Source organism: Artemia sp. Qi Xiang Cuo, chromosome 10 (genome assembly GCF_049724085.1).
Source record: "Artemia sp. Qi Xiang Cuo chromosome 10, ASM4972408v1, whole genome shotgun sequence".
In the NCBI taxonomy this organism is placed as follows: Eukaryota; Metazoa; Arthropoda; class Branchiopoda; order Anostraca; family Artemiidae; genus Artemia; species Artemia sp. Qi Xiang Cuo.
Genome location: NC_142803.1, coordinates 29,127,616 through 29,152,610, shown reverse-complemented (window position 1 = coordinate 29,152,610; position 24,995 = coordinate 29,127,616). Strand labels below are relative to the sequence as shown.

Below are 24,995 nucleotides of genomic sequence, written 5' to 3'. Positions count from 1 at the left end.
ACGAACTTCTATATTCATATATTTTTAATACGTATATTAGGGGCCCACCCCCTAGTCAATACCTCGCTCTTTAAGCTAAAGTTCGAATTTTGTTCCAATTCTTTAAAAATGACCCATTAATCACAAAGAACGTTATTTAGAATAAATAGCATTTATGAATGTACTAAAAAATCTTTGGCTTAAAGAGCGAGGTATTGACTAGGGGGTGAACACAATCATACACGTAATATTTTCTGTTCGTTTTAAGTTCTGATGTTACTCCTTATTTTCAGTTGGAAAACTTGTTTTTTTATATATTTAATTTCTGATCTTTTTTTTAAATAATGCTGGGAAATCCGGCGCCCCCTTCATAGCAATGTCCCTTCCCCCATGAAAACTTCCTTCATGGATAGATCCCCCCACATAACCCCCGACCCAACCACTCCCCTACTACCAGAAAAAATCCCCCTGAAAACGTCTGTATACTTCATAATAACCAATACTATATGTGGACATTGGGTAAAGTTCATAACTTTCAGCCCTCCCCCCGGGGAGTTCGGGGGATTAAGTCATCCTAAAGGACATAGTTATCATATTTTCAACCCTGCTCAACAAAATGGCTATCCCAAACTTTTGATGAGGTGACTTTGGGGAAAAAAATGAGCGTGGGAAGGGGGTCTCGTTGCCCTCCATTTTTTTGGTCACTTAAAAAGGGAACTTCAGCTTTTAAGTTCCGCTCGAGTGAGTCCTCCCACGATATTCTAGAACCACTGGGTCGATACAATCGCCCCTGAGAAAAAAAATAAAAAATAAACACGCATCCGTTACCTTTCTTCTGGCAAAAAAAATACAAAATTCCACATTTTTTCAGATAGGTGCTTGAAACCTCTACAGTAGGATTCTATGATACGCTGAATATGATGGCTGGATTTTCATTAAGGTTCTATATCTTTTAGGGAGTGTTTCTCCCTTTTTTCGAAAATCGGGCAAATTTTCTCAGGCATGTAACTTTTAATGGATAGCATTAAACTTGATTAAAATTACATATTTGAAATCAGCATTGAAATATGATTCTTTTAATGCATCTATTGATATCAAAAACCTGTTTTCTAGAGTTTAGGCTACTATTGAGCCGGGTCGCTCCTTACTTACAGTTCGTTACCACGAACTGTTTGATTGTTTGTTACCATGTATTTTGCTTTATTGGCTTTCTATCTGCTATATTTTTTATATTGTTATATTTACTTTCTATTTTACCATATTGCTGTTCTTTCTTTATTGTTGTTTTTATAATTTATTTTTTAGTGCTTGATGGGTTATGTTGTTCTTGATTGTTTGTCACCACATTTTTTGCTTTTTTGGCTTCATTTACTATACTGTTTATATTGTTATACTGGCTTTCTATTTTACCATATTGTTGTTCTTTCTTTATTGTTAGTTTCATCATATTTCTTTTAGTGCTTGATGGGTGATGTTATCTTGGATTGCTTGTCACCATGCTTTTTGCTTTATTAGCTTTCTATTTGTTGTATTGTTTATATTATTATATTAGCTTTCTATTTTAACATATTGTTGCTCTTTCTTTATTGTTAGTTGTTACTATTTGTTACTTTATGTATATCTTTATGTATTTCTTTATGTTAGCTGTTACTTTATTGTTACTATTAAATGTATTGTCTTGTCAATTGCTCATCTGGGATTCGCTCATTGAGAATATACTGTCTTGTTGGCTGTATTCCAGGAGTCTGCTCGTTAACAACGTATTGTCGGGCTGGTTGTCTTTCTAGAATCTGTTCGTTCAGAGTGTATTGTCTAGTCAACTGCTCTCCTGGAATCTCCTCATTAAGAACGTACTGTCGGGTTGGCTGTCTTACCAAGATCTGTTCATTCAAAGCGTATTGTCTGGCCAGCTGTTTTTCTGGTGTCTTTCTATTAAGACTATATTGTCTCGAGAGTTGGTTGTCACGTGTCTGCTCATTGATAACAAACTGTCTAGTTGGAAATCGTTGTATTTCAACTGGCTGAAGCACTTCTATTTCTTCAACCGGCAATTCAACACTTTCACGGAAAATCAACGGTAGTTCCTCTGTATTCTTAAGAGAAACCTGTGGGGTATCATCATTTCCCTGATTTCTAAATAGATTCTCGTCAAGAGGTTGCAATAAAGGTGCATTATTTTCGTCAAGAGAATATTGCCGAGAAGGTATCAATCTTTGACTTTCCAGGAGTTCAAATTGCTCATTGTCTAAAAATGAATCACCCGCATTGGAAGTGAGAGGTACTACTTCCCTTTCTTGATTGCCAGAAATTGATCCAACTGCGTATTGGCGAATGGGTGCTCGTATTATTCCATCATCTTGTTTATTTCCTTCACCGCCAGATTGTTCTAAGACAATTTCACCATTGTCTTTAATTAGCTGGTATAGGTCTTCATCTTGATTCATCTGTTCCAGCAGCTTCAGAAGTTCTCTTGACCTCTCTGTAGTACCACTTAATTGGTAATTATTTAATCCCTCTGAGACCCCTGAGCCTATTGGTTGCCTAGATTCTGGTGGCGTATCTGAATTAATTAGTATTTGTCGACGTGGTATTGTTACTGTTTCTTCTCTAATTGTTCTCACATCTTGAGAATTCATTTCTTTTCTTGGTCCAAGGCGAGTGAGAGCAGCTAATATTTCTTCCTCTGGTCGTAAAGGTGGCTTCCTGACATCAATATCTGGTGTCCATGCAGAGTCTGCATAAACCAAAGGCTCACTTTTCTGCACATTTATCATATTTTCTGAATTTGTAGCGAAAATAGATCTTCTATTTTCGTTAAAAGGCATCTGACCTCGTCTATTGGCACTTTCCTGTCTTAAAGGTCTGTTTTGAGTCTTTCTTGTTATATTTTCATAAAGCTCAAGTGGAGAAAAAGGGTTTGCACTACTCACGTAAGTACCCGCTGCATATTTACCAATGTTTTCGTCAGAATGACCTACACTAGGTTCAAGAGAAGCTGACAATGACTGGCTTATAATATTTGGTACAGCTGATGGTGCTCTAGGGTAAGAATCTTGACCATATGAAAGCGCTTCTTCAAAATCTTGCCTTGAGTTCTGATACTGATGCCTTGTGGGTTGCCTGGATAACGAGCCAGACATTTTAACGACAGTTTTGAATCCCGAGGACAAGCCTTTGGAAGAGCCCCAGTTTCTATCATGCGCATATCTTTCTCGATTGGTCTCTACTGGAGAAAATGCTGACGGAACTTTGTAATCACTAGGTCGTGTGGAGATTGTTTCTCCTTTAAAGTTGTGTAATTGTGAAGGAGAAACGTCATGAAATCTTCGCTCGTATTCATAGGCAAGTGACCGATCATCTTCACCTTTAGACAATAACGATTTATTCTCAGTGTCTCGAAAACGAAAATCTCCTCCTTGGGAATAGCGGTTAAAAGGGGCAGAATGCTGAGGAGGAGGTAGAGGATATTTTACTGTTTGCTCTTTCTTTATTGTTATATAAACTTATATATTTTAAATCAGCATAAAAATCTGATTCTTTCGATGTATCTACTGGTATCAAAACTCCACTTTTTTTTAGTTTCGGTTACTATTGAGCCGGGTCGTTACCACGTTACCACGTTATCACAGTTCGTTACCCAGAACTGTTTGATAAGGAAGATGATACGATTTCGGCTCGTGGACGTGATAAGATCTAAATATCTATGAAGTATTATCAAAATTAAACTAACTTCCTGATGTCGACTTTATTTACGAACAGAGAAAGTCCCACAGAAGAGACAAAAAGAGACAGACATCTAATCCTAATTTCCAATAATTTTTTTCGAAAAAAAAGCCTGAGCTAGACCGTGCAATCTGCTCCAAAATAGTCTTTCTTGACCCTATCACGATCTTCAATAGCTACTCTTTGTACGGCATTGCGATATTTGACTCCCACTTCCGAAGATATCGGATGTGATAAAAATTCGCCTTGTAGACGTTTCTACACTAAAAGACGATACTTTGTCCTAAAGTAAAAACCTAATGACACCAACAGTGCCAGAAAAAGAATGGAACCAAAATTACTAATCGGACCGTTTGACGTGGAAATAAGGACCAAGTTGACCTTTATATATAAGGACCTTCGTATATAGATGACCATTATATATAAGGACCCTTGACCTTTATATATAAGGACCTCTATATATAAGAACACAAAATGTTTTACACACCATAGAGAGGTTGAAAGGATAAACATATGCATTTCTTCTCTATTTATTTTAAATGTCGCCAAAGAACCGAATAGGGTTAAGCGGCGTGGTTGATCGGATTTTTAGGAATATTATTTTGCATTCACCGTAGATTTTGTACTTAAGCTGCTACTCTGTGTAGAATAATGGCTTTTTGGAAACAGAACAGCCATATACAAAAGTCAATGTAATAAAAGAATCATTTTTTCAATGGCATTCCTCAAAGAAAATAATCAACTCATCAGAAAAAAATATATTAAAAACTACTTCATAAATTTATCTGCCTATTTTAGGGACGTCTGTGAGGGGGGCTTGACTGTTTGAATGTTTGTCCCAATTTTTTAAGAACGACTCCTGAAACACAGGGACTGTTTAATTAGAACAGGAAGCTCTCTTAAAAGTGCTAAAAACTTTAGTGTGAATAGCAAGTTATTGAGCAGGGGGACAATCCCTTCTTATACGAATTCATTTATGTTGGTTTTTAGTTTTAATGTTGCTCTTTACTTATAGTTGAAAATATTGTTTTTTTTATTTAACAAATGATAAAAACGAATACTTGTCCCACAACTTGTTAACTGATATGCTATAACGTTTTTAAATTAATGCAGGTTTTGATTTTCGCTTACCGTACATGAATAATTAAAATAAAATTTGTATATTAATTTTGCTTTTACTTGGCTAAACGGCTTTCTCGAAAGTGGTTTAATTTTATTTACGAACGTTTTTATTAGTAATAAATATACGTGACTTACGTAACGAACTTCTATATTCATATATTTTTATTACGTATATTAGGGGGGTTCACTCCTCTAGTTAGTACCTAGGTCTTTACGCTAAAGTTCGAATTTTGTTCCAATTTTAAAAAAATGACCCTTAATCACAAAGACCGTTAATTAGAATAAATAGCTCTTACAAAAGTACTAAAAAAACTTTAGCGTAAAGAGCGAGGTATTGACGAGAGGGCGAACTCAATAATACACGTGATAATTTTTGTTCGTTTTAATTTGTTGTGTTGCTCCTTACATCCAGTTGGAAAACTTTTTTTTTATTTAATTTATGGTCGCTTCTTTAAATAATACTAGGGAATCTAACGCCTCTTTTTTAGATATGTCTCTCCCCCTATGAAAACTTCTTCCATGGAAAGATCCTCTCACGTAACCCCGATCCACCCCCCAAACTACCAGAAAGAATCCCCCCTGAAAACGTCTGTATACTTCCAAATAACCAATACTATATGTAAACGTTGGGCCAAGTTCATAACTTACAGCCCTTCCTTCGGGGATTGTGGGGGGATTAAGTCATCCTCAAAGACATAGTTATTATATTTTTCGACCATGCTGAACAAAATGGCAAAAAAATTCAAAATCTCAAAATTTTGATCGGGTGACTTTGGGAAAAAATGAGCGTGGGAGGGGGCCTAGTTCCCCTTCAATTTTTTTGGTCACTTAAAAAAATAACTAGAACCTTTTATTTTCATTAAATTGAATCCTTTTACAATATTCTAGGACGACTGGATCAATACGATCACTCCTGGGGAAAAGAAAAAAAAACAAAAAAACAAATAGACATAGATCCATGATCGTTCTTCTGGCAAAAAAAAAAATACAAAATTCTACGTTTTTGTAGATAGGAGCTTGAAACCTCTCCAGTAGTGTTCTCCGATACGCTGAATCTGATGGTTGATTTTCATTAAGGTTCTGTGACTTTTAGGGGGCGTGTCCTCCTTTTTTTCGAAAATAAGGCAAATTAACTTACATATTTGAAATCAGCATAAAAATTTGATTCTTTTGATGTATCTATTGGTATCAAAATTCCGTTTTTTAGAGTTTCGGTTACTATTGAGCCGGGTTGCTCCTTACTTACAGTTCGTTACCACGAACTGTTTGATTAGCAAGTGGAAAGTGGAAGTTATCCGACAACGAATCCAGACCGTTTCAAGAAGTAATCCTCCTAGCCTCTGACGTGCATTACGTCTTGTGAAACACTAAGAGCAAATAAATTGGGCTTGTCGAATAAGAAATCTTGGAATGCTCGAACGTACTATTGGATTTGTTAGACTAATTTTTCATAATAAATTCCGCCGGAAACACGCACTACCACACCCTTTAGGCCTCCCCAGGTGTGCTTTTGCTTATCATAGCCAAGGAGCTAAGACTATGATTAAATAAAAAAAAATGTTTTTTCAACTGAAAGTAAGGACCAACATTCAAACTTAAAACGAACAGAAATTATTATATGTGTCAAGGGGGCTGCCTTCTCCTCAATACCTCGCTCTTTACACTAAAGTTTGATTTTTTTTTCCAGTTGTTTAAGAATAACTCCTGAATCCCAAAGGCTGTCTAATTAGAATAATGAGCTCTTTTAAAAGTCCTAAAAAAAAACTTTAGCGTAAAGAGTGAGGTATTGAGGAAAGGACGACCCCCCTCATATACGTAATAATTTCTGTTCGTTTTTAAGTTTTAATGTTACTCCTTACTTTCAGTTGAAAAAAGTCTTTGTTTTTTTCAATTTAATTTCTTGTCGTTTTATAAATAATACTGGAAAACCCGGCTCCGCCTCCAAGGAGAATTCCTTTCCGCCACGAAAATTCCTCCATGGAAAGATCCTCCTACGTAACCCTCCCAACTCCACCAGAAAAATCCCCCCTGAAAAACGTCTATATACTTCCCAATTACCAATACTATATGTAAATAATGGGCAAAGTACATAGCTTGCAACCCTTCCCCTGGGTCTGTGGGGGTCAAGTTATCCTCAAGGACATAGTTATTAAATTTTTCGACCATTCTGAAAAAGTTATAGCCTCAAATTTTTGATCTGGCAACTTTTTGGTCACTTAAAAAAGGCACTAGAACTTTTGACTTCAAGTCAAATACGCCCTCTCCCGATCTTCTACGATCACTGGTTCGTTCCCACCACCCCTGGAAAAAAAAAATAAACACGCATGCGCGATCTTTCTTCTGGCAAAAAAAAATGCAAAATTCCACATTTTTGTACATAAAAGCTTGAAACTTTTACAGGAGGGCTCTCTAGTATGCTGAATCTGATAGTGTCATTTTCATCAATATCAATTGATATTTGGGGATGTTTCCCCCTTTTTAAAAAATTGGGCAAATTTTCTCACGCTCGTAACTTTTGTTGGGTAGCATTAAATTTGATGAATTTTATATATTTTGAATGAGCATCAAAATTTGATTCTTTTGATGTATCCATTGTTATCAAGACTCTGTTTCTTAGAGTTCCAGTTATTATTGAGCCGCATCGCTCCTTACATTGCAGTTCGTTACCACGAACTGTTTGAACATAGGTGGGGTCGCAAAAATGGGTATAAAACCGAATCAGGGTTTAAAACCGCACAAGATGGGTATAAAACAGAAAAAGAAGGGTCGAAAATCAGTTGAGAGCACGAAGTCGTGTTCATCTACAACGGACAGCATACAACCCCTTTGCTCATGCCAAACATGTTTATTCCAGTATCTTTTAAAATTAAGCTAGTTATCGTTAATTTCCAGAACTATGTAATAAAACAGGCATCAAAGGAGGTTTCAATAAATGATTGCACTTGAGTTTCACAGTTTAAAATGTTTCCTTATTTAAATCAGGCAATAAAAACGGCATGTAACATATTATCAAATCAGTTTCTTAATTCAACCCTAACGGCTAGCCAATTATTGGAACCAATTAAACAGATAAATTGGGCTATTCGACCTTATATTGAAAGGCCATTGTAATAAGAGAAGCTCTAGAACGATACGTGATTTGAAACAGTGTCGATGAATTTTAATGTATGAAAAACTTAATTATGAAAAACTTGAAAAACTTGGTTGCTCTTTTTTTCGAAACTTCAATGGGCATAACTCATTAACTTAATAAAAGCAGCTCAATAAGGATGAGCAATCAATATTTTACAAAAAAAAAATTTTAAACAAGAAAAACGGGTTTTAATTTTCTATAAAGCAGTGAAATACAAAAACAATTAATTATGCACAAAAGCTCCGAATATTTCGGCCCCACATCCGGGAGCCTTTCTCAACGGAAAAAATAAAATAAAATAAATAAATAAAAAATAAAAAAAAAACTTAACTTACATCACAATAAAACATACTAAACACATAAAGAGAAAGAAAAAAAGAAAAAATATAAATAAATAAGAAAAAACAAAACTCGAATATTAAATAAACACTTCCATGCACTGAATGTCTATAATGATTCAACTCGCCTCCTCCCAGTATATAAATGGAAATATATTAAATAAACACTTCCATGCACTGAATGTCTATAATGACATTCAGTACACTGTACTGAATTTTACTGTACACCTTATGGACATTTTCTGTGAAATGTTGTTTTAATTATTCATGTACGGTGAGCCAAAATCAAAATCTGCATTAATTCAAAAACGTTCAAAAATTAAATAAAAAAAACAAGTATTTTTAACTGAAAGTAAGGAACAATGTTAAAACTTAAAAACGAACAGAAGTTTTTCCGTATATGAAAGGGGCTGCCCCCTCCTCAACGCCTCAATCTTTACGCTAAAGTTTGACTTTCTCACAACTCTGTTTTTTTTTAAACAATAAAAAACTTTGTTATGAAAATAACAACTTTTGGAAAGTTACATTCCTTGGTGTTTGCTCTGTCCTTTGAGGTGATCTTTTTTTAAACATCTTTCATGACACTGGGCTGCTAAAAAACTTAGGCCCTGATATGTCATTAATAAGGTTTTTACCTAGACTTTTCCCTAGAATTCTGTCTGTTGAGCTTCCTTTAAAAGAATCAACAAATTGATTTTCAGGAGAATCCTTCCTCGCGAGACCATTCTAAATGGAGGTGCGAAGTCTTACAAAGATGTTCTTCAAGTACTCAATGTGGGTTGTCTCCTCTTGCACATAATCACACTGTTCTTAGTTTCTGCTCTTTTGCCATAGCTCGTCAGAGGGGGGGGGGGGGTACATGTACAAAATAGCAATTGACACCATTTCAAGTCCTTCCTTTAGATGTTATAATGGATCCTTTAGTTAGAGGTTATATTTATTACCTCTTTTAGAAGTTATAATCGACGCTCCTCGTCCTCCTTTAGAGGTTATTAGTCCTCCTTTAGAGAGATTATAACGCCCTTTGGAGGTTATAATCGACGCTACTCGTCCTTGAGGTCACATTTTGGATCCTCTGAAGTGGTACCACTAGGATTTTAGTAGCCCCCTGCAAGAGCTGGATATCCATAATTCGGCAACAGGCCAAATGCAAGACTTTTAGAGACGATTAATTGATCTTGATGGTATCAAGCTCTTCGACAGACGACCCAGCTGTCTCAAGCAGTTGGATGAGACCTGGCCGACATACACACCTCATGATGGGCCTGAGTATAAATGTATTACCCAGATACTGAGTTCTTTGACTCCGCCTTCTCTATGTTCTGATTGAATGCCAACATTGCCAAGTAGCAACTGAAACTATCGCTTTGACGATTTGGTAACTTACCAAAGCGCGCGTTGTGCTGTATTCCATTTCTGAACCAAATTTTCGCTACTGTTTAATATGTACGCTGTACTGGATAATGTCAGGATACACTGGTAAACACGATACCTCCAATAGGGTTATTAGTAGCTCCTTAGGCTTGAATACATTGAAGTTGACCATCCAGGCATCAGAGCCCATTGGTTCATGACGCAAAATAATTCCAATTTGAAAAATAATAAAATTAGCAAAGATTTGTACACAGTCAAGGGCCAAAATAAACGTTCGAAGGCCAAAATAAAATTAAAAAAGTTTCGAGAAAGCCAGTTAACCAAATAAAAGTAAAATTAATAAGCAAATTTTGTTTTAATTATTCATGTACAGTGAGCCAAAATCAAAAAGTATTTTTAACTGAAAGTAAGGAACAATGTTAAAAATCGAAACGAACAAAAATCTAGGCAGTAGGGGCGCGCTGTAACACAGTTGTCGCTGTAGCAAATATTATATTTGGAAAGACCATTGACAGGGGAAAACCAATTAAACAACTTTTTGATGTTATTGTAGCTAGTTTGGAAATGGAGTCTTACACCAAGATTACCTGACTAATAAACAATAACATTTTTTAGCACATCTGACGACTTACAGGTCTTTCCCTAAATGATGGCAGGTTTTTTTTTTTTTTTGCAGTAACCTACTCTTGTTCATCTTTTATGTGCAAGGATGTGTCAGAATCCTTATTTGGCTAGGATCTGTCATTTTCAAATTAAATTCACCACATGAAAGCTGTTTAATCCGGTTAAGAAATTTATCTCATCTATATATATATATACATATATATTTTATTTAGTTTCTTCCTAAGTCGTTTGCTTTTAGGTGTGAGGATCTTTCCATGAAGGAAATTTTTATGGGGGAAGGGACATTGTTATGAAGGGGGCGCCGGATTTCCTAGCATTATTTAAAAAAAAGATCAGAAATTATATATATAAAAAAACCAGTTTTTCAACTGAAAGTAAGCAGCAACATCGAAACTTAAAACGAACGGAAAATATTACGTATATGATTGGGTTCACCCCCTAATCAATACCTCTCTCTTTAAGCCAAAGATTTTTTAGTACTTTCATAAGAGCTATTTATTCTAAATAACAGTCTTTGTGATTAAGGGGTCATTTTTAAAGAATTGGAACAAAATTCGAACTTTAGCTTAAAGAGCGAGGTATTGATTAGGGGGCGAACCCCCTAAAATACGCATTAAAAATATATAAATATAGAAGTTCGTTACGTAAGTTAATTCGTAAGTTACATATTTTTATTACTAATAAAAACGTTCGAAGGCCAAAATAAAATTAAACAAGTTTCGAGAAAGCCATTTAACCAAATAAAAGTAAAATTAATAAGCAAATTTTGTTTTAATTATTCATGTACAGTGAGCCAAAATCAAAAAGTATTTTTAACCTAAAGTAAGGAACAATGTTAAAAATCAAAACGAACAAAAATTTTTCCGTATATGAAAGGGGCTGCCCCCTCCTCAACGCCTCGCTCTTTACGTTAAAGTTTGACTTTCTCACAACTTTATTTTTATTTTAAACAATAAAAAATTTTAGCGTCAAGAGCGAGGCGTTGAGGAGGGGGCAGCCCCTTTCATATTCGGAATAATTTCTGTTCGTTATAAGTTTTAACGTCGTTCCTTCATTTCAGTTAAATAAACTTGTTTTATTTATCTAATTACATATAAAAATTCACTGTTTGGTTAATTTATGACTAATTATCTTATATAGCATGTAGGAGGGAGAGCAAAGTGTTTTTTTAAATGTGGGGCAATTTTCTTGTATTCTCAATTCTATTCAATGAAAATACCAAGGAAAGTCTTTTTTCAAAAATATATCCCCAACCCCCTCCTCCTCAATTGACAGGTAGTTACGATTAAACTACCTAAAACGACAGTTTCAAAATCCATACTTTGCCTATTTACATGCTACTGAAATAAACTACTATTTGAGTAGGGAGGATGGCTCGATTATTATGAAATTTATGATTGTAATGTATAATAGAATTCTTTGTCGATTTCTAGAAGTATTGTTTCTTATGGTGCTAGCAAGGGTCGAATTTTCACACTTTCTGAAAAAAAGCTTCCGATTTTTTTTGTCCTTATCGCCTTGATAAATAGAATTAGCAGATTACGTATTAGAACTAATAACTAATACGAATACGAATTAAGACGAAACTAATACGAAATTAAGACGAACTAATACGAAAGAACTAATACGAATTACGTATTAGTTGAAGTGGTGTTGTATTGACTCTAAAATTGTAAGTTGTGATTAGAAAAAATACCCTTTTATCGGGTTATCATTTTTTTGTATTAAATTATAAAATATTTCTGAATATTTTGTTCTGACATAGGTAGATCTGATTCTAAATGTAAAGTTTCCACCACTTAGAAACAATTCTCACTGTAAGTAAACTCTGAAAAGGGAAATTTGTCGGGAAATCTTTATTATATAAATACATTTTTAGTTGTAACTATAAGCATAAAAACACGTACTTAATTGGGATAAGTGTCGAAAGAAAAAACTTTTTCAAAGCCTATAAGTATAAGAAGTCAAAATAAAGAGAGTGTATATTTAAACGAAAGTTGAGACATTAATACCGTGCATATAAACTCTCATAAACATGGGAGGTTCAAACTTCTTATTTTCCTCATTCTAGCCCGAAAGGAATGCGAAAACAACTAAGAAGCATAATTTCTTTCAAAAAAGCATTAGACCAAGGGCGTATCTAGGGAGGGGGTAGAGGATTTGAAACACCCCCAAAAAGCTTTGTCCGACTTGTAAAAACATAACAAAAATGGATATAAACCAATTTTTGATGCGTTTTTTAAAGTTTCCCCTCCCGAAAAAATACCCCTTTTCAAACAAAAATCCTGGCTATGACTTTAGACTTGTTTTAGAGCCTTAATGACCTATATACGTTTCAGAGAATACTGATGAATACGGAAGAGACCTTTTCCAACCCGACTTCCAGAAACTCCTTAATAGGTTTTACATTTATGGTTGAAGGATTGATAACACTTTTATCACTGAATTATTTGTAATAAAAAGAGCTTAGCAACAATCAGAAGATAACACATATTTCAAAGAATTTTGGTCTATTAAAATACTAATCATTCTGACTTTTACGAACTTTTTAAGAGATTTGGCTTGCATCTTTGCAGCTTAGTGTGCATGGGAAATATTGTTTAACTGATTATTAGTAATAAAATGAGCTTGAAAATGGTTGGCAGTAAACCAATACATTTTACTAATTTTTGTGGATCAAATCGTTTTTTGTGGATATTTTAATAGGTACTTATATATTTTTAAGATGTCTAAAAAAAAATTTTGGGATGTTAAGATCCTGAGAGTTTTCCCATTCCTTTTAATCCAAATTGAAAAGAAGGAAGTTTTAGCACTATAGGCTTAATGGATGATTCACCTGCAGGGGACTGAAGTATAAAATTTTTAGATCTTACTTTTTTTATATACAGAATAGGATTTACTCTTGACTGTAAATATTCATGTCCCATTAAGTTTAATCCTACCCCTCAAAAGGTAGTCTCATAAAAGAATATGCAGGGGATTCCCTTTTCCAAAGGCATTTTTAATGCAAACTGTTTCTAATTGGCAGCTTTGTGGTTAAGCATGGTTGCAGCAATAGCTGCAATCAAACAGTTCGTGGTAACGAACTGTAAGTAAGGAGCGACCTGGCTCAATGGTAACCGAAACTCTAAAAAACGGAACTTTGATACCAATAGATACATCAAAAGAATCAGATTTTAATGCTGATTTCAGATATATATAGTTCATCTAGTTTAGTCTTACCCATCAAAAGTTACGTGCCTGAGAAAATTTGGGTGATTTTCGAAAAAAGAGGAAAAGACCCCCTAAAAGTTATAGAACATTAATGAAAATCACATCATCAGATTCAGCGTATCAGAGAACCCTACTATAGAGGTTTCAAGCTCCCATCTACAAAAATGTGGAATTTTGTATTTTTTGCCAGAAGAAAGATCACGGATGCGTGTTTATTTGTTTTTTGTTTTCTTTCTTTCCCCAAGGGTGATCGTATCGACCCAGTGGTCCAGAATATCGTGGGAGGACTCAGTGGAACGGAAATTAGAAGTTCTTGTGCCCTTTTTAAGTGACCCAAAAAAATGGAGGGCAACTAGGCCCCCTCCCACGCTCATTTTTTCTCAAAGTCACCTGATCAAAATTTTGAGATAGCCATTTTGGTCAGCATGGTTGAAAATATTATAACTATGTCCTTTAGGATGACTTAATCCCCCGAAGTCCCAGGGGGAGGGCTGAAAGTTATGAACTTTACCCAATGTTAAGATATAGTATTGGTTATTAGGAAGTATACAGACGTTTTCAGGGTGGATTTTTTCTGGAAGTAGGATGGTGGGTGGGTCGGGGGTTATTTGGGAAGATCTTTCCATGGAGGAAGTTTTCATGGGGGAAGGGATATTTCTATGAAGGGGGCGCCGGATTTCCCAGCATTATTTAAAAAAACGATCAGAAATTAAATATAAAAACAAGTTTTCCAACTGAAAATAAGGAGTAACATCAAAACTTGAAACGAACAGAAAATATTACGTGTGTGATTGGGTTAACCCCCTAGTCAATACCTCGCTCTTTAAGCCAAAGATCATATAGATATATATATATATATATATATATATATATATATATATATATATATATATATATATATATATATATATATATATATATATATATATATATATATATATATATATATATATATATATATATATATATATATATATATATATATATATATATATATATATATATATATATATATATATATATATATATATATATATATATATATTATTACTTTGATCTTAATGAGCTTTAATTAATAAAACTTAATCATATAGGACATTTCGCTGAGTAACCCCCCACATGATTGCGAAACAAACGAGTTAAAACGAGGACATGGCACCATCACCCTTCAAGTACTCTGGTTTGAAAATGTGTAAGATGCCCTCTTTTCTATCAAAATAAATTTAGGAAGGCTCTCTTATGAAAGGGCCTTTTGTGAAACCTAGGGCTCTTGCTCCTGGGGCTACACTTACCATTTCACTCTGAAGAGACAAATTTTGAACTGTTGAGCCTTTCTGAGTAAAATTGATATATTTTAATACACAGACACATCTTTTAGTTTTTATCAACTCCCATTTGAGGCTACGGGTGTGTCCAGGCGTTCATAAAGCGTTGAATTGGGAGCAGCTTAATCGATTTCGGCTCTTAAAAAGGAACTAAAACTCAGAAATTGGAGTCAAATGAGGGCGCCCTGAATTTTCAATGACAGTTAGGAATCTGCGGACACCCCTTAGAAAATTATATGGGAGACACCGCTCTCTGCTATGATTTGTACCACATAACATCCTTAAGAGGATTACAGAGATAAATCAAACCATCTAAGAACTGATTCATCTTGAGCTAGGGCGTATCCAAGATTTTGGTCGGGGTGGGGGGGGGGGTATTGGAAAAAGAACGGTTAGAGTAGCCTATAATCGCCAATCCAGAATTTTGTAATTTGGTGCCTTATTAATCCTCATCAATTAAACCCTGACAGCTGAGTCGCCATCATCTAGACAACACAAACAACGACAATTATTCAATTCATATCATATGCAAAAACAATCAAGTTCCTAAAGCCTAAAACACAGACATCTAGTTTTTGATCCGAGTAGAGTCATTACCACTGTAGATTACGTATTACCAGCGAACTTTAACCAAGTAGCGCTTTCGTTTGGAGGCCGTGTAGGTAATTGAAAATGATTGAGGTAGTAGCAGGGGAAATGAATTTTTAAGTTATATTCTCAGCATGATTCGAATTACTTTTCGTCTGGTTAAACAGCTTTAAGAATATATGATACTTTGAATGATATCATTGATGTTGATTAATTTTAAAAAATATAGTTTTTGCACGAGAGGTAAAGAGTGATTTTAAAGCTTTTAAATTGGCATAAATTAGCTTTTAAAATAATGAACTTAAAACAAGCAGACAATAAATATTTAAATTTTTTTAAACTAGCAGACATTAAAATATTTGATAACACTATGTCAAACTGTGGCTGTTGGTTATAGTTTATTACCAAAGAATATATATTTTCCAGAAAATATATATCATTTACACACAAGTCAAAAGACAAAAGAATGGATTTTGTAAAGAAATATGTATTACTTATATCCAAATATCATACTAAACATTGACTAAAACAACAACAATCCCGTTGAAACCAGTCTCATTGCCAAATTTCAGCAATTAGCAATGGCTAAAAATGGTCAACGAAGCATAAAATTACAAAATGTGCAACCATAAACTAATCACTTTAAAACCTACTTCTTATAGATACAGTATAGAGCACTGAGTAATATCGCCTGCTGAAGTCCATTTTTGGCTTGAATTTAGACCCGCCATATCAGGTAAACTATCTTCTGATTGAAGTTATGGTAGCTCTTTTGTCCTCGTACACCATTCCAAAAGATTAAGTCTTTGTAATTGCTCTAATCTCAGCCATTAGGGTCGATAAATCGTTCCTATTCATGATAAGTTTTTGTGTTGGCAAACACAACTTGAAGATGATGAGCCCCCCGTGAATGGAGGCTAAAATGTAAGGGAAGAAAAGACTACTAAGCCAAGTGAACCGTGAGCATGACCCCATTATTATGTGGACTTAATCTCCAAAGAAATGCTCGTATTTCAAACTTATTTATACAGCGGTACTTTTGAGCTGCGAGTGTTATTGAGCATATTCATCATTCATCAATGTCTCCTTATTCGAGTTTATGAGTTTTCATTATCCAAGACTTAAGGTTACCTTCAACAGTTTTGCATGACATTTGCTGTTTTGCTCTCGTTTCTTATTATTCATCAGCAATTGTCTTGGACAACACAGGGGCTATTTTAGGGGGATGGAACACTTGCCCCTGGCGCAGAAATTTTAGGGGCACAAAATTTCAAATAAATAATCAAACGGTTATAATGATTTTGCAGGGTTTTTTTTTATTTTATTTTTATTAAATGAAAATTTTGTTAATAAGTAAAAATTTTGTTAAAATTTGGTCTTAAAATTTCTGGGAGACTGGGGGAGGGGCTAATCAAGATCAGCTACCTGGGCGCAAGAGAGGCCAGAACTGCCACTGGGATTACATTAGTCGCTTTTGCCCTGCAACATAAATAGGGATTGCTTGAATTTTGGCCTACGTTCCCCGTATAAGGTTGTTGGACCGCCTGTATCAATTGGTAGCCTTTGACAAATCTCTGAAAGTCTTTATTTATTTTTAGCTATTTACGGAACAGGTTTGTAACTATTTTCTAGGTAACCTCATAACTCAAACTGTAAGGTCAATTTTGGAATCTACTCAATCCCGTAAAGATATAAGAAAATATACAGAAAAACTAGTACAGATCAGTATTTCCACTTCTCCCGATTTTTTGGGAGATCTACCGAATTTCTAATCAATCTCCCGACAAAAAAAGAAGATACCGAATCTCCCGAAAATCTCCAGAAAACTTAATCCCCGCAACATTTTACTTTTTGGTCATTCTTTTCTATTTTTTTTTACTTGTCCGTTGCCTGTGGTCTTTTAGGGACTATTCCTAACATCCCAGGTAATTGAGGCACTGCGACTTGAATTTATTGGCATAGGTATGATCATTGCCCGTTATCCATTCCACAGTGGTTGCATTGGTTTTCTTTTTTTGATCATTTAAACACCTTCAAGGTTTGAAATTAAATAATTATTTTCAATTCATAAACTAATCACAGTTTTTGGCTTGCACCGAGAAAATGGGAACTAGCACTACTTGGGTCCAGCTGATTCATTAGGTTCGAAAGGGTCCAGAATTACTAAAAATTTATAGAAATATGACAAAAATTTAGAATATGTCAGCAGTTGCTTTGTAGAACCAAAGGGGTTTGCTTCAAATGATCCAACGCAAGAAACAGAGACGACAATTGCTGCATTTTGAAAAAAATTTATGATTTTTGCTGGTTGACAATTTAGTCCCATTCATGAAAAAATATGCCACATGAGAACTTTACTGATAAAGAAAGACTGGGTATGCAGAAAGTGACAAATATAGTCCGCCAAGGCCTGTCAGTATATTATAAAACATAAAATTGCGAAGAAAGGATGAAAACGAGTACAAAAGTCGAAAAGTGCGATTGACAAAGAATGGCGGGAACATTCTGATAGTGCCAATGATGATAAAACAGTGACTCTGACAGCCGTGGATTACTCGAAATCGGCTTTGAGTGCGAGGGACCACCGTGGAAACCAAACTTAGCAAAGTTTGTGCAATTTCTGTTTTCCTTGCCATTTTTGAACGTAGCTTCTAAAAGACTGTTCAGCTTACTCAAGAAGTAAAGACAGGCAGAAGGAATCATTTGGTAACAGTAACTTTGGCGTCCACAATTCAGACGAAACTTGAAATGGAACGAGACAGAGTTGGAGCAGACACACTAACGGTGGACCAGCCCCTTAGAAAGAGGCTAAAAGGAGTAGTAGCGTATCTCAGAATAGCTGAGTTACCAGCACAGCTTAAAAGCTATGCGATAGACACAGATTATGAATGTAATTTGGTATATGTATCTGAAGGTTTTGCAATTTCTTATACTTTTTTTCAGTTATATCAATACAAATGAGCTACGACTTTGCGTTTTCTCTTTATCATTTGTGAATACATCTGGAGATGGTGGTAAAAAAAAAATTATCCACTTAACTCAGACTCAATGGTCAAAGACGTAGTGTCCCTAATTCGTCAGGATTTTCTGTCTCAGTCCTGAACTTAGTGGGCTGTCGTGTGGGATCTGAAAGGGCCAGAAAAAGTAAGGGTCGATGAAGAAAAATGTCTTAATTTAACAGCTTTAGAGACTGAATGAAATATAACTGCACTTAGTTTCAAAATTAAATTGATTTCAAGCTTCTAGCTGCTTCCTTTTGTCATGTTTGACAACGTTGATTGCCAAATTTTCTTTCCGGAATTGCAGCTGGCTCCAGCAAATCTGCACTCCAAATTTAGAATCTGGTACTTTATACTCAAATTGCTCGAACACCTCCAAAAACTCAATACAAAATACAAAAAACTGGAAATTCTACCAAATCCTGAGATCCGTCTCCTGATTTTCTCCCGAATCCTGAGAGCCATCTCCCGATTTTCTCCCGAAAATTGTCAATGTTCTACAGATTGTTTGAAAAGATAAGTGGAAACACTGGTACAGATGTAACACTTTTACAAGCGTTTGAGCCCAAGTCGTGTCATAGATTTTATAGAATTGGAATGTGACTTTGAGTGTTACATCTGAACAGATCGAGACAGGAGGCTTGACATTTTTGACATAAGAATTCCAATGGAACTATATCTGAGAAATTCAGAGAAACCTAGAAAATTTTAAAGAAGTGCGTTTCAATTAAAATCTGATGTTATCTGTCTCCATTTTAGTATCCCTACTTTTTAAGATTGCTGCCAAACTCCTATCCTAGCGTAAAGGTTGGTAAAGTTCATTGCAGGTTGAGGACGTCAATTCTAAACGGCATCTAAATTTCGATTTATTATATTTCGACTTTTTTTTTTTTTTTTTTTTAAAGAGAAGAAGATTTTATTTGAATAAATCAACATTACCAAAAAAACATATACCCCCAACAGAGAGCAAAGCTCGTAAAATTGGGTATTAATAATAATAAAAAAAAAAAAAAAAAAAAAAAAAAAAAAAAACATTTCCTCATCATAACAAAAGAGAGAAAGAAAAAAAACCTGGTTAAAGAAAAAAACAAAAAACATAACAAACATAAAGAAAACAAACGCTGGACAAGTGGGGCATGGAAGGCTATCCCAACATGGGTAACAAATATAAACAAAAATAATAATGATAATAATAATAAAAAAAAAATTCTATTCCACCATCACAGGTCAATACATAATTTTAATATTTTCTTCCTTAGAACTGATATTTGCCGAAATGACTCAATTTGAATTCTATCTTTCAGCCTATATTTATTTGAAATAAATGGTATTTGGCATCTAATTGAAAATCTAGATCTTTCACAATTAACAAAGGGAATTCGATATGTTCCAGAACACCTAAGAGCCGAAGGAGGGGGCAGAATCAACAGAGATTTTTCATAAAAATAACTACTAGGATCTTGTATTTTAAAATGCCATATTGATATATTAAGTTCTCTTATATGTTTCAGATCTAATAAATTCAAGAAAAGAAATAATGTTTCAGTTTCCGATGCATCTCTAAGTTTTGATGGACGATGTAAAAAATTTCCAAGTATTCTCACTGCTTTATTTTGAAGGATCTGTAGGGGTTTTATATGCGTCCAAAAAGTATTTAAATAAATAATTGTGCAATAATTTAAATAAGGAGCAATCAAAGAATGATAAATTATTTTTAAATTTGAAAATGGAAAAACATGTTGCAAACGATACATAGACCCAATATTTTGCGAAAGTTTCACCCTTAAATGATCAATATGAGTTTGAAATGACAAAAGGGGATCAATAAAAACTCCTAAATAACGATATGATTGAACTCTACGTATTTTATGCTCACCAACTTGAAGCTCCTGACATGACATTTTTTTAGTAGCACGTTTTGAATGACCAAAAACCATAAATTCAGTCTTCTTAAAATTCGGTACTAAATAATTAGATACAAACCATCGATTAACTGAACTAACAGTGTTAAACAGATTTTGAATCAATGTAGATGAATCCTTCGTGACTTTGTGACTTTGAATCCTTTAAAGTTTCAAAGTCACAAAATAGCATCTCCTCAATAATTAGTAGAAAAAGAAAGAAACTAACGGTAATAAAGGCATGTCGGCTGTCGAAAAAATCAAAATAGATTACATAAATAATTTCTGAGACCTTTTACTATTGTTTAATAAATAATTTTTCTCGTTTTTTACTATTGTTTCGTTTTATAATAGATTACATGCTGTTATTTTTAGAGGTTTGACCAGAATAAATCATAGTGGTTACCAGGCTATGTTGTATGTATTGGTGACATTCTAGGAAACCGTCTGATGCTACCATCAGTGGTTGATTCAAGAGGAGTGACCACCCCCTTAGCTTAGTGGGGTTGGGGTTCAAGTTTCTACAATTTTTTCGTATTGTTTATACGAAACTGTCGGCCGTAAAAGCTGACAGCATGGGTCCAGTTTAACTTGGTGAACATTTATACGAATCTATCAAGTAAAAAAATTAAAAAAAATCACTGGATTTTAATTCTAGCAACAACGACATCATTGAAAATCTATCCTAAAAATCTGTCGATTAAAAGCAAGTAATTAAAATTCGAGCAAGCTACAGTTCCCCATTTTTCAGAATCATGGATGCATCACTTATTACAGGATTGATCTGTTTTGGCCCAATAATATTTACCGTTGTTTTCTCTAGAAGGTGATAGAACCAAACCGCAACACTATAGCTATTTCCCAGTCCATCCCCAAGTCTTTTCCCAGTACTTTCTAGGGCTATAATTAGAGAAAGGTTGAGATGGCTAGACGTTCTGCGGATGAAGGATGACAGAGTGCCAAAGATTGTCCTTTTTGACCAACCGTCTAGGGCTAAACGAAAAGCAGGTCGTCCGCGATTGTAGGAGAGGAAGTCATAAAGAAAGATTTAAAGGAAATGGAAAAATCCTGGGAGATTGTAAAGAGGGAGGATTTGAATAGATTGGGATGGAGGAAGAGCGTGCGTAGCTGCGTTGGTCTCAAACGGCTTGGTGCTGCAGTGAGTTAATAGTAATAGTAGTAGTAGTTTTAGTATAGCTTGTTGATTTGGTTTTGAACGAAGATACTGGGCTGTATTATTTCGTCAATTCAACGAGTTTTTCAGCTTAAATAAGTTGGGATAACCTATATTCGACTGACATGCTACGTTCATGCAGAATGGGAATTATTTTTTCCAAGACTTAATGGGAAGCTGTAAAGAACGAAGGTATTATGGTTAATATATAGAAGAAGCAGGTGCGTACTCATGATATTACTTTTGTTTAGAGGGGAGGCATTGTGGGTAGGGGAGGGGCATTAAAAAAAGAGGTATCTGATTGGACGAATGCTGAAAACCATGGGACATATAGTAAAGATCTCGAGATTTTGGAGGAGACTAGCCCAAAGGACAGCATAGATACATGAAAATAAGCAGCCTATACACAAGAGAAAAACGTTTTAAAAGATTTTTTCAGGGCCAAGTTTCAATGGGGTGAGGGGAGATTATCGTCAAAATATAAATACCCGACAACAATCAGAGGACATAACTAGCTCTTGGCTCCAAAACTTCCCCTCTCCTTACTTCCCTGTCCAAGGCAAAGGTCTATTCTCATACTCTATCAGTTACAGTAAATTATATTTATCGTTGGTAAATATAATTTGGTAAATCGTTGGTAAATATAATTTGGTAAATCGTTGGTAAATATAATTTGGTAAATCGTTGGTAAATATAATTTGGTAAATCGTTGGTAAATATGTGTTTCGCAAATTAGAAAACAGGAGCATTTAATATTGATAAAATTGATGATTTTTTTCCCAGAAAAAAAGATCCAGAGATTTTCTGGAAGAAACAATGTAGAAGCAGTTGTACTTTATGTCGCTTTGAGCAAACCAGAGTCACTGGTTTAATTGAACTTGTATGTATCAGTGGCAGATCCAGGGGAAGGGTGAGGGGGCACCTCCCTCCCCCCTAACGTAGTCTAAAGTAGTGTAATTTACTTAATTAACGCACTTTTGCGTTAATTAAACTTGCTCCTAACGGAAGTTTATCGGATCAACCCATTTTGCCCCCCCTCCCCTAAACCAAATCCTGGATCCGCCCTTGGTATGTATTCTGGGAGACAATGGCAAAGGCAGGGAGGAATCAACTTGGACATAAATTATTCTTTTAAGAACATGAAATACAGAACACAAATCCTTGCGAATAGAAGAATAAGGTTGGTATGCAGAGTGGAACTTTAGGGTATCTCTTCTGTACTGAATGTTCTTAGCATGTCTGAGAAACCAAAGTCAAATAAAATCCATAGTACTATTACAGCGACTAAGTACTAGCATCTGGCCGGCTGGAATATTTATAAAGTTCTGGCTGGAATAAAGAGCATCTTGCTGGAATACCTATTCGCTCAAATAAGGACTTTTTTTTGTATCAAAATTGTTTTGAGAAGTACAATGAATATTCTTGGTCGGCCGGCGGTTTTTATGCATCTATCTAGAAAACGCAATGATAAATTTTATTTACGCAGTGATCTTGAATTTGGAGGCTTCTGGAAGATTACAAAATAACCCTTTCCAAACGTGTCATTAATTTAGACATGAAACAACCATGAGACAGTTGTTTTCGTTAAAACTGTTAGATAAGAATTAAAAATCTCTAAATAAGACATTGGGAAGTAATTTTACTCCTGCCTATCAAAAATTACGTCAGTGTTCTAAGTCGAATATAACATTTTCCCCAAAAACTTAAATTTTGATTTATTATCATTAACTAGTCAATGAGCCTGTCCGACAACAGGCTCAAAATAAGAAACGTATGTACCTTTGGTTTGCAAAAGGCCTCCAAAGACAGGCCAGAGAACCCCGCAGGCCACATGAATGATCTGGTCGGAAATTCGTGCTTTAAGGCTTCCAAAGACTAACCCAGTTCAATCCCATAATATGTTGTCATGAAATCCCATCCTTTCTCAAAGCATCGTTTGCAAGGAAAAAAAAGATTTACATTTAAGAAGATAGATTTGCAATCAGAAAATGTGAGATACATCCAGTGGTGAACCCATGAAGCCGGGGGACCCTACACCCCCCGCCCCAAGATTTTTCTGGCGCCCTCATTCTTTGTTTTTTTTCTGTTTTCACTCTTTTCAAGTAAACTTGTCAATTGGTCAATTGTTAGCACCCTTGTCACATTGCGCCCTCCCAAGATTTTACTTATTGGCACCTTTGTCACCCGCCCCCAAGATGTTGCTTTGGACCCGCCCCTGATTACATCTATGCTATATTTTTTTTCATGCAAAGCTGAAGCCTATTGCAGATCATTGCTAGGGTGCCTAATGGAATGAGCCCCCCTAAAAGACCCAAAATGTGCAATTGTCGAAAATTTGCTACTGCTGTTGCGTAACGTAGGCTATTTGCCACAAAACGTGCAATCCATACGAAGTGCACAGTTAGCATAAACCGTTTATTCAGTAATATTAACTGCGATACAGTGTTGCATAGTTGCGCATCGGGTATTACGGGAGGGTTATTCGACATTTTTACGGGAAGGGATTCAGGGCCGTCGTTTGGGAGGGGCATGGGGGCAGTTGCCCCCCCCCAGTAATGTGGAAAAAAAATTATTATATAGCCCATGCTCCTTGAATATCCGAAAGTAGACCTTCTTGCCCCCCCCCCCCCAATGAAAATGTTGTAGATTCACCCCTGGAGGGATTCATTGAATTCTGCTATTGAGAGACGCAGTTTTGTTGCAGCTATGGTTACAGTCAGTAGAGTTTTTAGTCTGTCACCCAATTTGTGGAAATCTTTGCAGTCAGAAACTATAGATCTCTTATACTTCTCAAACACTCTGACGATCTTAAGAGCAAAGTTAGAGACGTGAACGTGAGAGATAGGAGTAAAGCTACGTTTTCCACTTTTTACGGAAGTAACTGAACTGGGTCAAGATGCTGAAATCAGCGTTGGATCGCCCAGATGAGCCCCAAAACAAACATATGGGGATAATTACGCAACAGCGTATACGATAATTATTTTAATTACGCGTATACGATATAAATATTTTACAACGTATACGAATGACTTGTTTTATTCACGTAATTTGTATTTGTTTAAAGTGGCTTTTATACTTTAGAATAACATTTTTAGAAGGATTTTCAGTTTATTAGGCTTAAACAACAAACCTTTGTTTTTATCAGCCAGCTACATTAATATCTATGTGAAACGTTAATATATGTGTCTAACTGGAGGTCTGTTTCCAGGATCCCAATTGTTCCTAATATTTTTCCGTTGACTCCCAGAAACTGATTGTTAACAGAACAGTTAACAAACAAAAACAAGTTACTAAAATCGTATAGAAAACCAACTGGAAAGGAAATTTAAAAATGAACCTTTAAAATACAAACCAATATTTTAAACAGCGTTTAATATATGTATAATAAAATTAATATATATATATATATATATATATATATATATATATATATATATATATATATATATATATATATATATATATATATATATATATATATATATATAAAAAAAAAAAAAAT

The 24,995-nt window shown here is 34.9% G+C and overlaps 1 protein-coding gene across 2 annotated transcripts in view; it reads right to left on the bottom strand.

Annotated features, from left to right (window-relative positions):
- Positions 1 to 24,995, bottom strand: part of LOC148947640 (uncharacterized) — a 388,863-nt gene that overhangs the window by 347,954 nt on the left and 15,914 nt on the right. The window lies entirely within an intron of this gene.